We start from the raw sequence: 12929 nt of genomic DNA, 5'->3' as shown, positions 1-12929 counted from the left end.
GTGCATTGATGGAGCACATCCTAGATTAGTACATAAGATTTTTAACAAAATTAGGTAAAAATATATAAAATTAACGATAATAATATAAAAAAGACGAAAAGAAATTTGAAACGTACCACTATTCCTCAGGAATGGCAACGCATTTTTTTATACAACTTAGAATGGCAAACAAGCTGACGGTCCACCTGATGGAAAGCGGTATCCCTCGCTGGTGGCCCGCCAGCGTATACCGTCAGCACAGGTGGGGTTACCATTCCATTATCATCACCATCTTCCTACCATTAACCCAATTATTATATAGGGTCGGCGTAATATGTTTTTTGTCCATGTTACAAAAAGATTTAGCTTATAGTTTTATGACCGGCCGTTAGCCTGACGTCAACCCTCTTCGGTTACCATACCATTATCGTCTTGTACTATATGTACAGAGAAATCGAAATAAAAATGCAAGGTTACAGTTACTAGTTTACTGGTCGGTTACAGATTAGATGACATTTTTTATTTAGTTACCTTCAATTGTGTAAATTGATACCCTCAAATACTACACATCGGTGGGAAAGGGATTGTTGGCAATGGAGTTTGACAGCCCCATTGCTAGCAATATGCCCTATTAGGTCGACCTCCACGTGGTTCCCCCTGGAAACCATCGTGAACAATTCTTGTAGAATTCGTCACGATGGGCTAACTGACCTGCCTCATCCTCACCTATCATCCTTCACTGGTGCCCCGCCGGTGTATACCGATAGCGCGGGTGGGGTTACCATTCCATTATCACCCATTTAAAAAAAAATACTACACATCTATTAAAAAATACTGTGCCACTAGTCCCAGCGAGATGGCGGCGTTCGCGTGACAAGGAGCTGTTACACGGAGCTGTTATTCGGTCACGACAACTTGGGGTTAGTGTGTAGTTGACACGGAAGTAAGTGCGTTTTAAATGTGAAATATTACACGAATCCTTTACTTGTGCCTGGCATTGGATAAACAATATATATGCTCCACAAAAAATAGAATATTCAATCGTAACCGACACGAAAGTAAACCGTAGATTGCAACATGATTGCAAAATTTACTGGGTACAGAGGAATAACATCTGAGTCCTCAGGAATGGCAACGCATGGGGGGTATCATGGGTGAAATAGTATACTCTGTTATGTCCATGGTACTGCTCATGTCTATAGGCGACGATTACCACTTTCCATCAGGTGGGCCGTCAGCTTGTTTGCCATTTTAAGTTGTATAAAAAAAAATGAGTTTCTTCCCCAATAGTTAACAGTTCTTCGAGCTATGTGACCAGCCTATTGCCACTTCAGCTTGCTTATCCTTCTGGACCTGACGGTTACTTTAGTTCTTTTGCGGATATCCTCGTTTCGGATTCTATCACGCAAAGAAGAAAGCTATAAATGAAGAAAAAAGAAGCCAGAACTTTTATACTTACTACATTTCTTACTCCATGCACGCTAATGACTCGCCGCATGCATGCATGCTGGTTCTGGAGACTCTTGACTTCAACCTTAGATAGAACACGGTCTGTAAAAACGAATGAAATGTGAATTTCGAAAAAATACGATAATATATTTAATATGTACAGTCAGCATCAAAAATCGATGAACATTATGAAATTGTTCAAAACCTCAATTTGAAAGTTTAATATTAGAATTTTTGGAACAAATGTATGGTATCGACATTCATGCAATAAATTGTGTTTATATCGACTCATATTAACTCTAATTATTATCATATGAACTCAAAGTTTATCTGGAAGGGATTGCTTTATTGATAAGACCGCCTTTTGTACTATATATATATATATAATATATATATATATATATATATATATATATATATATATATATATATATATATATATATATATATATATATATATATATATATATATATATATATTGTTTTTTAAGTGTTGCAATAAAGAGTAAATAAATTTTTAGACTCAGTACCATACTCATACCATTGTACAGTATTTTTTTATGCAACTTAGAATGGCAAACAAGCTGACGGCCCGCCTTGATGGTAAGTGGTAACCATCGCCTATAGACATGAGCAGTACCATGCACATAACAGAGTATACTGTTAAGTATAATAGTTTAAAAAAAATACATCTCTAAGTATCCATTAGCCATGATACAAGCTTTGCATAATTTGTCCTTTTGACGCTGACCGTACCTGCAGTCCAGTGAGAATATTCCTGAGGATATATGGGCCCTTTTTATGAGACTGCGTTTAACTGCCACACTCGCATTGAGTTTTCGTGCGCGGAATATCTGACGAGACCGTGGTACCGAGGAAATGGCCAACAAATAGAAATAAAAACGTCATTGTCTATGGTCACACGTAAAACGCAATTTTATTGGCCGAAAGCGTATTATAAAGAATTTTGATGCACATTATACTTATAAGTATTATTGGGACTTTATGAGGTGACACCTCATAACCCCATCACTTATGAAACGATTTGGAAATATTTTTTTCTGAAAATAAATACCTACAGGTCCTACCTACCTATTGGTCCCATAAAAATATTATCATAATGGGTTCAGTAATATAGCTTTTAAATAAAAATAACTAGACAATAAGAGTGAATTAATAAATTAATAATTTATTAATTCACCCTTGCGCCACCTACCCACTTCTATATCGTCATAGTCGTAGAATACCGACGGATCTGACAAATGTTACATATAAAGATCCGTCAGTATTCTACGACTATTTTAGGAGAACATATCGTATGTTCCCCTTTAACCAAAGGTTGTCTGCAAGAGATTGTCCTAGCGATAAGACCGCCTTTTATACCTTTATGTGTATATTTTGATCTGTACTCCATGCTATTGTATTTCAATTGAATTGTTTATATGTCATTGTTTATTTTTATGTTTTTTGGTGCAATAAAGAGTTAAATAAATAAATAACTGATTTTACCACAATTGGTCCCAAGTTCGAATCCTAACCTAAATCTAACCTAAAAATGTAGAGGAAAGCGATTGTCAGTAATGGGTAATTAGTAATGGGGACTAACAGCCCTATTGATAGCAACACTGTTAAGTCGACCTCCTAGCACTCCCTCTTGAAACCATCATGCTGAACTCATCACGCTGGGCTAAAGGGGGGAAAGGGATTGTTAGTAATAGGGTCTAACTGACCCATTGCCAGCAATACACCCTATCAGGTCATCCTCCACGTGTTTCCCCCTGGATAGTAGTTAATTCTCAAGGAATTCTTCACGATGTGCTAACTGACATGTCTTTCCATTCTCACCTATCATCGCTCACTGGTATCCCGCCAGTGTATAGCGATAGCGTAGGCGGGGTTACCATTCCATTATCATCCACTAAAAGACACCTAAAACAGTATTTGTCTATTAAAAGAACGGCAAAAATTTAAAAAATAATTATTATATTATCTATATTTATTGAAAACTGACAGGACATTTAATCTACACAGTGCAGTATACAGTATACTCTGTTATGTCCATGGTACTCCTCATGTCTATAGGCGACGGTTACCACTTTCCATCAGGTGGGCCGGTAGCTTGCTTGCCATTCTAAATTGCATAAAAAAAACTTTATATAAAAATAGGCATTCGGCCTATCTTACTTTATGTTATTTATGCTGAGAAATCCATATTTTTAATCCTATAGGTGAAGGAATTTTCAAAATCGCTCGAGTAGGTTCTGAGTTTATCTGTTATAAACAAACAAACAAATTTTTCCTCTTTCAACGTTCACGTGGCCGAGATGTTTACTGGCCGTAATAAAAAATAGCCTATAACCCGCCTATTGACTCGAAAGAAGACCACAAAGAAAAAAAAACAAAATTTATCGTTTTGTCTATGGTAAACACATTACACTGCGCTGATATAAATTAATTATAAAATAAAAATTTAAAATCATATGATTGCCTCCTTTCTTCTTATGCAAATATAATTAGTAAAAAGAGGACGAAAGATACACCATCAGTTGCTATTTTTCTCAATTCATAGCAGGCTAGTGTATAGAAAATGTTTGATATGTCAATTATCTATCAATGACAAATTTTACCTCACTAGATTATATATTCGACACAGTTTATGTAGAAAGTATGCAAGCAGGTTGTATCTGAATTTGGTAGGATTATACGACCGTATAACATTTTCCATACACTAGCCTGCTATGAATTGAGAGAAATAGCAAATGATGGTGTATCTTTCGTCTTCTTTTTACTAATTTTTTTTTGATGTGTGAAAATGGTACCGTAACCCCGCCTGCGCTAACGGAATACACTGACGGAACACCAGTGAAGGGTGATAGATGAGAATGAAAACAGGCCAGTTAGCCCATCATGATGAATTCATCAGGAAGTAACCATGATAGTTTCCAGGGGAAACCGTGAGGAAGTCGACCTGGTTGGGTATATTGCTAGCAATGGGATTCTCAGTCTCCATTACTAACAATCTCTTTCCCCCCTACTAATTATATTTACATAAGAAGAATGTAAGCAACCATATGATTTACAGTTTTTATTTTATCATTCCTTCTATGCAATTCCTTGTTCTTCGGGTACATCCTAATATTTTTTGTTCTTCAAATATATAAATTATAAATTGTAACAAACACAAAAACACATCAAGAACAAATTATAAACATAACCTCATTTCCTTAAATTACTGACGGCAAACATTTCCATATTGAATTTAATAGACGAAAACAAACGAACGACTGGATTCGAAATTACTACGTCTGAGGGCCTACCGTGGAATATATTCCGAAATTTCAAATCCGAACGAAACACAAATTTAACTCTAAAATTATATAATACTCGTACATACCGTTTAAAATATTAAAAATGCTAAAAATATCGTATTTTAAACTTTTATAATAAGATTTATGACGAACGAAATGTTAATGTTAAACTTCATTTGTATGAGATGTATATGTATATAAAACAAAATATGTATGTAAAGAATCTAAATTGTTTATGTATCTATAGTTTATATATTAGTTAATAAGTTTTGTAAGTAGAAAAGGGCCCAAGACTTCACAACACAAGGAATCCTAGTGTAAAGTCTTGAGAACCAATGTAAAATTGTAACATGTTTTTTGGATTCAATAAATATTATTATTATGATATTATTGTTATTTTTTTTTTTTGTTTTTCTTTCCCTTCTTCACATGGACGAAAGTTTACTCACGGACACGGGCCTTAGCCAAGTGTAGGAGGGGTTTATTATTTTAATTTCTTTATGAACAAAAACACAAAATTAAGTCCGAAAATTCGGAAATCCATTTCATGGTAGGCCCTCTGTTCTGAGCGACTCGCAAATTACGGCGCAATCCAAACAGGCGGCCTCGAGTGGCTATCAATTCATTAAATTGACGAAATCAAAGCCCAAAAGGAATCATTTTAATATTTACGAGACTTGGGCGTAATTGAGCTGTGTTATTATCGTTAGGGCAACACTGGTGGAGAAGTGAAAATATGGATTCCAAGCTGAGTGAAACATGGCAGCTGATTAGAGTTGATTTTACAATAACTTAACTTTATCTCTCCCCACTGATTATATAGATAGAGTAACTCCATACAAATGCTTCATCAAAAATAGGTCAACTTCTCAAACGACTTCAAAAACAAAGGGGTACTCAATTCGATTCTATTTATTTTTGTTTTTGAAATAAAATGATATTTACAGCGATGAATGTGGTAAATTTAGATATACACCAGAGGGAGACTTTGTACAAAAGTCGCTTGCTTGGGTCTGTCCCTGTACCTCTATCCCATTCGTGTTTCAACCGTGAAGCAGTTGTGTTTGCATGGCTGTGTTTCGGCCAATACCGATAGCGCAGGCCATATCATTTCATTATCATCCATAAAAAAAAATCAGTATCCATATTAACTTAATCGCAAAAACAAACCGACACTTAAATTCCAAAACGAATTTCTACAAATCATCAATCGTGAGGTCATTGACACGGACATTTACTATATCAACATATAAATGTTGAAATCATTACGTATTAGTACAAGAGCTTAATTTGGAAAATGACTACGCTCCCTTCACGATAATTTAAGGTTCTCAAATAAATAGCGCATTCAAATTAATGTAATTTACCCTCATTCCGGTAATAACCTATAATTAAATCTAAATTTAAGTTAATAACAAGTCATGTGGTATTTCCTTTCAAACATTACTTAAACGTTCTTACGTGGAACTAGTGTTCACCCGTGACTGCGTCCGCGTGACGAGAACAATTTGTAATGATTAAGCTGCTGCGATAAGATATAGCCCATGTCTTTCTCTGTTCCACATCGGTACGTTTTTCATGATACTTAGAATTGCATAAAATGTGACGGCCCACCTGAGTCCTCAGGAATGGCAACGCATGGGGGGTATCATGGGCGAAACAGTATACTCTGTTATGTCCATGGTACTGCTCATGTCTATAGGCGACTGTTACCACTATCCATCAGTTGGGCCGTCAGCTTGTTTACCATTCTAAGTATTTAATAATAATATTATAAGTAATTAATGCTCCTTTCCACTCAGGGTTTGCTGGAAGAGAACTCTTACAGAGTTAAGCTCGCCTGTTGTACATCTTTATTTTATATATATTATATGTTGTAACTTTTTGTGTACAATAAAGAATAAATAAATATTATTATAATTATGTTGTAAGGTTAAACTAACATAAAAAATAAATATATTTGAAACAAGATAAACAGTGTATAGTGATTCGTAATGATGCTTATCTTTACTGGTGGTCTACCATGAAATGAAATTCCGAATTTTCGGGCTCAATTTCGTGTTTTTGTTTGTACCGAAATCGACTCAGTAAATGGAACTTAACATTTCGTTCGTCATAAATCCTATTCTAATAGTCCAGAGGAATGATATTTTAACATTTTTAATCATTTTAAACGGCATGTATAATGTAATTTTAACAGCAAATTTCTGTTTCATTCGTCCCCGAAATTTCGGAAAATATTTCATGGTAGGCCCTCTGATTACTTCGAATTAGTCACATAAACATAAAATATGTTTTCTTTTTTAAATATTTTTAATTTAATTTAAATTAAAAAAAAACCTAATCAGGAGGGGGGAAAGGGATTGTTATTTATGGAGTATGACAGCCCCATTGCTAGCAATATGCCTTATTAGGTCCTCCTCCACGTGGTTCCCCCTGGAAACCATCGTGAACAATTCTCGTTGAATTCGTCACGATGGGCTAACTGACCTGCTTCATCCTCACCTATCATCCTTCACTGGTGCCCCGCCGGTGTATACCGATAGCGCGGGTGGGGTTACCATTCCATTATGATCCATTAAAAAAAAAAACGTATAATCGCAGGCAGAATTAGCTTTTCATTTTTAGTTTAAAAACAAAAACATCCAATACTTAATCTAAAAGAATTTTAAAAAACATCCCACGTACTTTCAACGTTATTATAACTGTATTACCCGTCTGTAAAGGAGATGTTACGAACATAAAAGAATATCAAACAAATAATGAAAAATTCTGGCTGCTTTATGTGAAAGTTGATATCGCGGGGCCCTCGGCGCGTCCATGTTGATACGTAAGTTATTTACAAAATGGCTGACAAGGCGTAATTATTCCGGATAACAGGCCACCCCGGCCTCCGGGCTCTCGTCCTGCTATTTCTATTCATGACCCCAACTCGAGTTCCGTGAACACACCCTAATTATATTCTGCGGCCAACTTTTTCATGTAATCTTGAACAACTTTGGCAAAGGGCCTCTCAATAATGACTTTCCAACCTTAATTCATAAGTCGACATCCTTTTGTGGAAGCCAAATCATAATTTCAAGTGTCATGGAGCCTGTGTTCTACTTTTTTTTTTATTCTAAATAAAAATATAAATAAAAAGTTATAATTGTGTCTGAAAGGGGGGAAAGGGATTGTTGTTAATAGGGTTTAACTGATCCATTGCCAGCAATACGCTCTATCAGGTCGCCTGGAAACCATCGTGGTTAAATCTAGTGATATTCGTTACGGTGGGCTAACTGACCTGCTTTCATTGTCACCTATCATCCCTCACTGGTGGCCCACCAGCGTATACCGACAGCGCAGGTGGGGTTACCATTCCATTATCAACCGTTAAAAAAAAATTTCTGAAATGAAATATCTCAGGTTACCTATTTATTAAATATATATGATTAAAAATTTTGCCCCCAAAAACCCCATTTACGTTGTTATTTTGGTCTAAAAACTAAACTACTCAACTGATTTTAATAAAATTTCTATGGAACCAATCTATAAGTATGTCCTTTCAGATAATAAAAGAATTTTTCAAATCAGTATAGAACTGATTGAGTTATGAGGTAACAAACACACAAAAAAAAAAATACAAAGGAATTGAAAACCAACTTCATTTAGATGTCGATTGAAAACATTGTATATCAACAGACTGTTTTTTTTTTATACAACTTAGAATGGCAAACAGGCTGACGGCCCACCTGCTGGAAAGTGGTAACCGTCGCCTATAGACATGAGCAGTACCATGGACACAACAGAGTATACTGTTTCGCCCATGTACCCCCCCCCCCATACGTTACCATTACTGAGAACTCAGGTGTTATTCCTCTGTACCCAGTAAATTCACGCCATATCCCACCCTTCAAACCGAAATACAGCCATGCAAACATAACTGCTTTACGATTGAAACACGAATGAGACAGAGGTACCTACGCAATCGACTTTTGTACAAAGTCTCCCTCTGGTGTGTGTGTGTTCTCAGAAATTGTTTAAAATTATGTCCACAATCACCTTTTATCATCGTACTACTCGTCACCTACAGTAAATTTATCCTCTCACGGTTGAACCTAAATGGTCACATAGGATGCGATTTCAAAAGAGTGTCTTCCCGCGAACACTCAAGCTGTGGAGTGAGCTCTCTGACAAAGTTTACACAAAGAGAAATACAATATGAGGCTCTTAAAAAAAAAGTGTTTTTTTTTATGGGTGAAAATGGTAACCCTGCCTGCGCTAACGGGATACGCTGGCGGATCACCAGTGAAAGGTGACAGATGAGAATGAAAACAGGCCAGTTAGCCCATCATGATGAATTCATCAGGAATTAACCATGATAGTTTCCAGGGGGAACCGCGAGGAGGTCAACTTGGTTGGGTATATTGATAGCAATGAGATTCTTAATCTCCGTTACTAACAATCCCTTTCCCCATACCGGATGCAGTGCAGATGTTTGCCCCTGGTTTTGTAGACGTCCATTACCTTTAGCGAACATCGGACAGGTATAAATTACTAACTTCATGGTATAAACAAAAAAAAAAACATATACAAAAGTTTAATTAGAATGTCAAAAACATTTAAATGAATCCCGTACTTTTTTCCTTATTTTAAAAGAAGAACAGTAAGAATCGGCCGACAACTTTTTTTTTTATACTGTTTAGAGATTTTTTGACGTTTGTAAGCCCAAAATTAATTCCGTCCCTGATTCAGTGTTTTCTATATATCCATACATAACCATATAGCCCAAGCTAAATCCGCCTAACCCGGTGATATCAAAAGAGAATTCTTTATTCAAAATAGATTTTTATCCCTTAGGAAATTGTACTTATCCGACAGAGCAACGGGAATATTTCTGAACTGCCCTCTTTCCGGACCTTTTTAGCGCCCTTTATCAATCTTAAAACGTTTTCCCCTTTCTCTTAAACGAGCCACGCTCGGCGTTCTGCCGAGCTCTCGTGTTATTCTCGAATATTCCATTGTTTTTTTTTTTTTTATTTTTATTTAAAAATATTACAAATATTTCGTTTCATATTTTTTTTTTATAATAATCAAACAAAATAATGATGGCCCATAAAAACAAATGGAGATCCTCCTTAATAACGAATGAACGAAGGAAATTACAGATAAAATTTAATTATATCGCATCATTACCTAAAAACCGAGTCGTTTTCGGTATAAAACAAGGAGACCTCATAAGTATGAATTATATTTTATGCCGTTTTTTTTCTGTTTCACAATTCGCCTGCATAATAGGTATATAGCTATATTTCTAACCTGCGTGAGTGAAAAAGTATATTGTTTTTTGTACAATATACATTTTTTATTATATTATTTCTTTTATGTATTTTCCTTTACATATATATATATATATATATATATATATATATATATATATATATATATATATATATATATATATATATATATATATATATATATATATATAAATAAGTAATATATATAAAATTATATATATAAATATAATATATATAAATTTAATATTTGAAAATCTTTAGCCTTCAAAATTAGGGCGAGGGGAAGGAGGACCAGTGTCCCAATTGCTAGCAATATCCCCTGTTAAATTATTCTTCACGAGGCTCTCTCAGGAAACCACCGTGACAAATTTTCCAGGTGGATTCCTGGTGAATTCTAGGGGAAAGAGATTGTTAGTAATGGGGATATAAAAAGCCCAGCAATATATTCTATTAGGTCGAGCTCCACGTGATTCCTCTTGGAAACCGCTGTGGTTAATTCTTGTTGAATTCATCACGATGGGCCGGATTAACTGACATGCTTTCATTCTCACCTATCATCTCTCACTGGTGCCACGCCAGCATATACTGATAGCGCAGGCGAGGTTACCATTCTGTTATTATTCATGAAAAAAACCTGGTGAATTTCATCAGGATGGTACCGAACTGACTTGATTTTGTTCTTACCTGTCGTCACTCATTGGTACCGTTCCATTATTAGCCCAAAAAGGGATAAATAGATAGCTATATTATATATCTATATTGTACACAAATATCTAGAGTCGGGTTAAATACTTTTATTATAATCTTGTATGTTAGCACACATGTATTATGTACAGAGGAATAACACCTGGGCCCTCAGGAATGGCAACGCATAGGGGGTATCATGGGCGAAACAGTATACTCTGTTATGTTCATGGTACTGCTCATGTCTATAGGCGACTGTTACCACTTTCCATCAGGTGGACCGTCAGCTTGTTTGCCATTCTAAGTTGTATAAAAAAAAACTATAATGACCGGGATAATATAATAATCTATACTTATAATAAATCTGTAGAGAGGTCAATTCTGTACATGAAATATATTTCCAAATACTGTTGCTAGAAGTTGAGTCCAAAGAGTGGTTGTGCGTGGTAGAAAATGCCTTGAAAAACGCACGGTGGAAGACCGCCACTCGTCTAGTTTTATCTATACTTATAATAAATCTGTAGTGAGGTCAATTCTGTACATGAAATATATTTCCAAAATAACTATCAGGGGGTGATTAGTGATCGATACTGATGCCAAAAATGCAATCAGTAAAATTTTTGTCTCTCTATCTGTATGTTCGTTATAAAAACAAAAACTACTCGACGGATTTTAACGAAACTTGGTACAATTATTCCTCATACTCCTGGGCAGGTTATAGCATACTATTCATCACGCTACGATCAATAGGAGCAGAGCAATTTAGGGAAATGTTAAAAATGTCGGGCCGCTAGTAGTACATATAGGACCAAACATAGCGATTGTTGAACCCGTTAAGGCACTAAGAAATAACAAACAAACTCACATTCACATTTATAATATTAGTAAAGATTTTTTTAACCACATTTACAAAAAAACGTCGTTCTTTTAATACCGCAAATATTTAGCGAGTATAAAATAACACCATAATAGTGGTATAACCCTTTTATTACCTTGGCGAACGAACTTAAAATGGATCAAGCGTGTTACGAATAAATTTAAGACTCAAAGGGTGAATGGGAGCATTTATTATGAGATCCCATCAAAGGTCCATGGTATATTGATGGTTCTGACGTAATGCGCAACGTCCGAATAGAATAAAGGGTTCCCTTCTTTATCTTTTAGGGTCGCCGCTTTGTACGTATAAATACGTAGCAGAAAACAAGGCGAATATTTTAATCTTACATCAAGAGTATAAGCCTATTTCTGAACGTAAACATATGAATATAACATTACATTATTCCTTTTTGCTTAAACAAGCACGTTTGCTATTTAAGAAACAAGTTTTTGCTCTACAGAAAAAAAAGTTAAAATTAATCATGATGATGATGGTGATTGTGAAGGTGATGATGGTGGTGGAGGTGATGATGGTGGTGGTGAAAGTGATGATGGTGGTGGAGGTGATGGTGGTGGTGGTGAAGGTGATGGTTGTGGTTAATGTGATGATGACGGTGGTGAAGATGATGATGAAGAAGAAGAAGGTGATGGTGGTGGTGGTTAAGGTGATGATGGTGATAACTGTCCACAGCTGAACATAGAGGTCTCCCCCTATTGCGGGGTTTTGCCAATAGTTGCCAGGCTTGGCAGACAGGTTGACAACCGTTGTTAGGTATTAGTGATGTTTTAACAAGGATACTGTTGCCCTCAACATACCTCAAACAATAACTTCTCTTAGTTTCCTTTTAAGACACCCACGGGAAATTCCTTAATACAAGATGAAATATACATAAATATTTATATTATTACATGTATCACATCTCCCATATTTAAAACTAACAGAATTTTTCATCGTGCCTCCCACCAAATTGTTTATAATTACTCCTCTCCATCCAAAGGTTGCCTGGAAGAGATCGCTCTTAGCGATAAGGTCGCCCATTGTTTTCTCACTGTGATTATTTTTTGTAATTGTTTATATTTATAATAAGTTTACTATTGTAATCTTTTGGAGGAAACAATGAAGAGTATCTATCTATCTATCTACACATTTCAGATTTACTGAAAATGATCCTTATGTCACTGAAATAATAGAGGTGAATTTTCATATATTAGAAGTCTTGTTCGGAAAAAGCTGATATTTATATATTTATTAATCTTTAATACACCTAGATAGTGTAAATGGCGGACTTAACACCATAAAATATGGCGTTATCTACCAGTCGACCGTGGGCAGGAATAACAGAAAATATAATCG

This window comes from Galleria mellonella, unplaced genomic scaffold (genome assembly GCF_026898425.1).
Source record: "Galleria mellonella isolate WM207_F2 unplaced genomic scaffold, CSIRO_AGI_GalMel_v1 utg266, whole genome shotgun sequence".
Taxonomy (NCBI): Eukaryota; Metazoa; Arthropoda; class Insecta; order Lepidoptera; family Pyralidae; genus Galleria; species Galleria mellonella.
Note: the sequence above shows the minus strand (reverse complement) of the source record.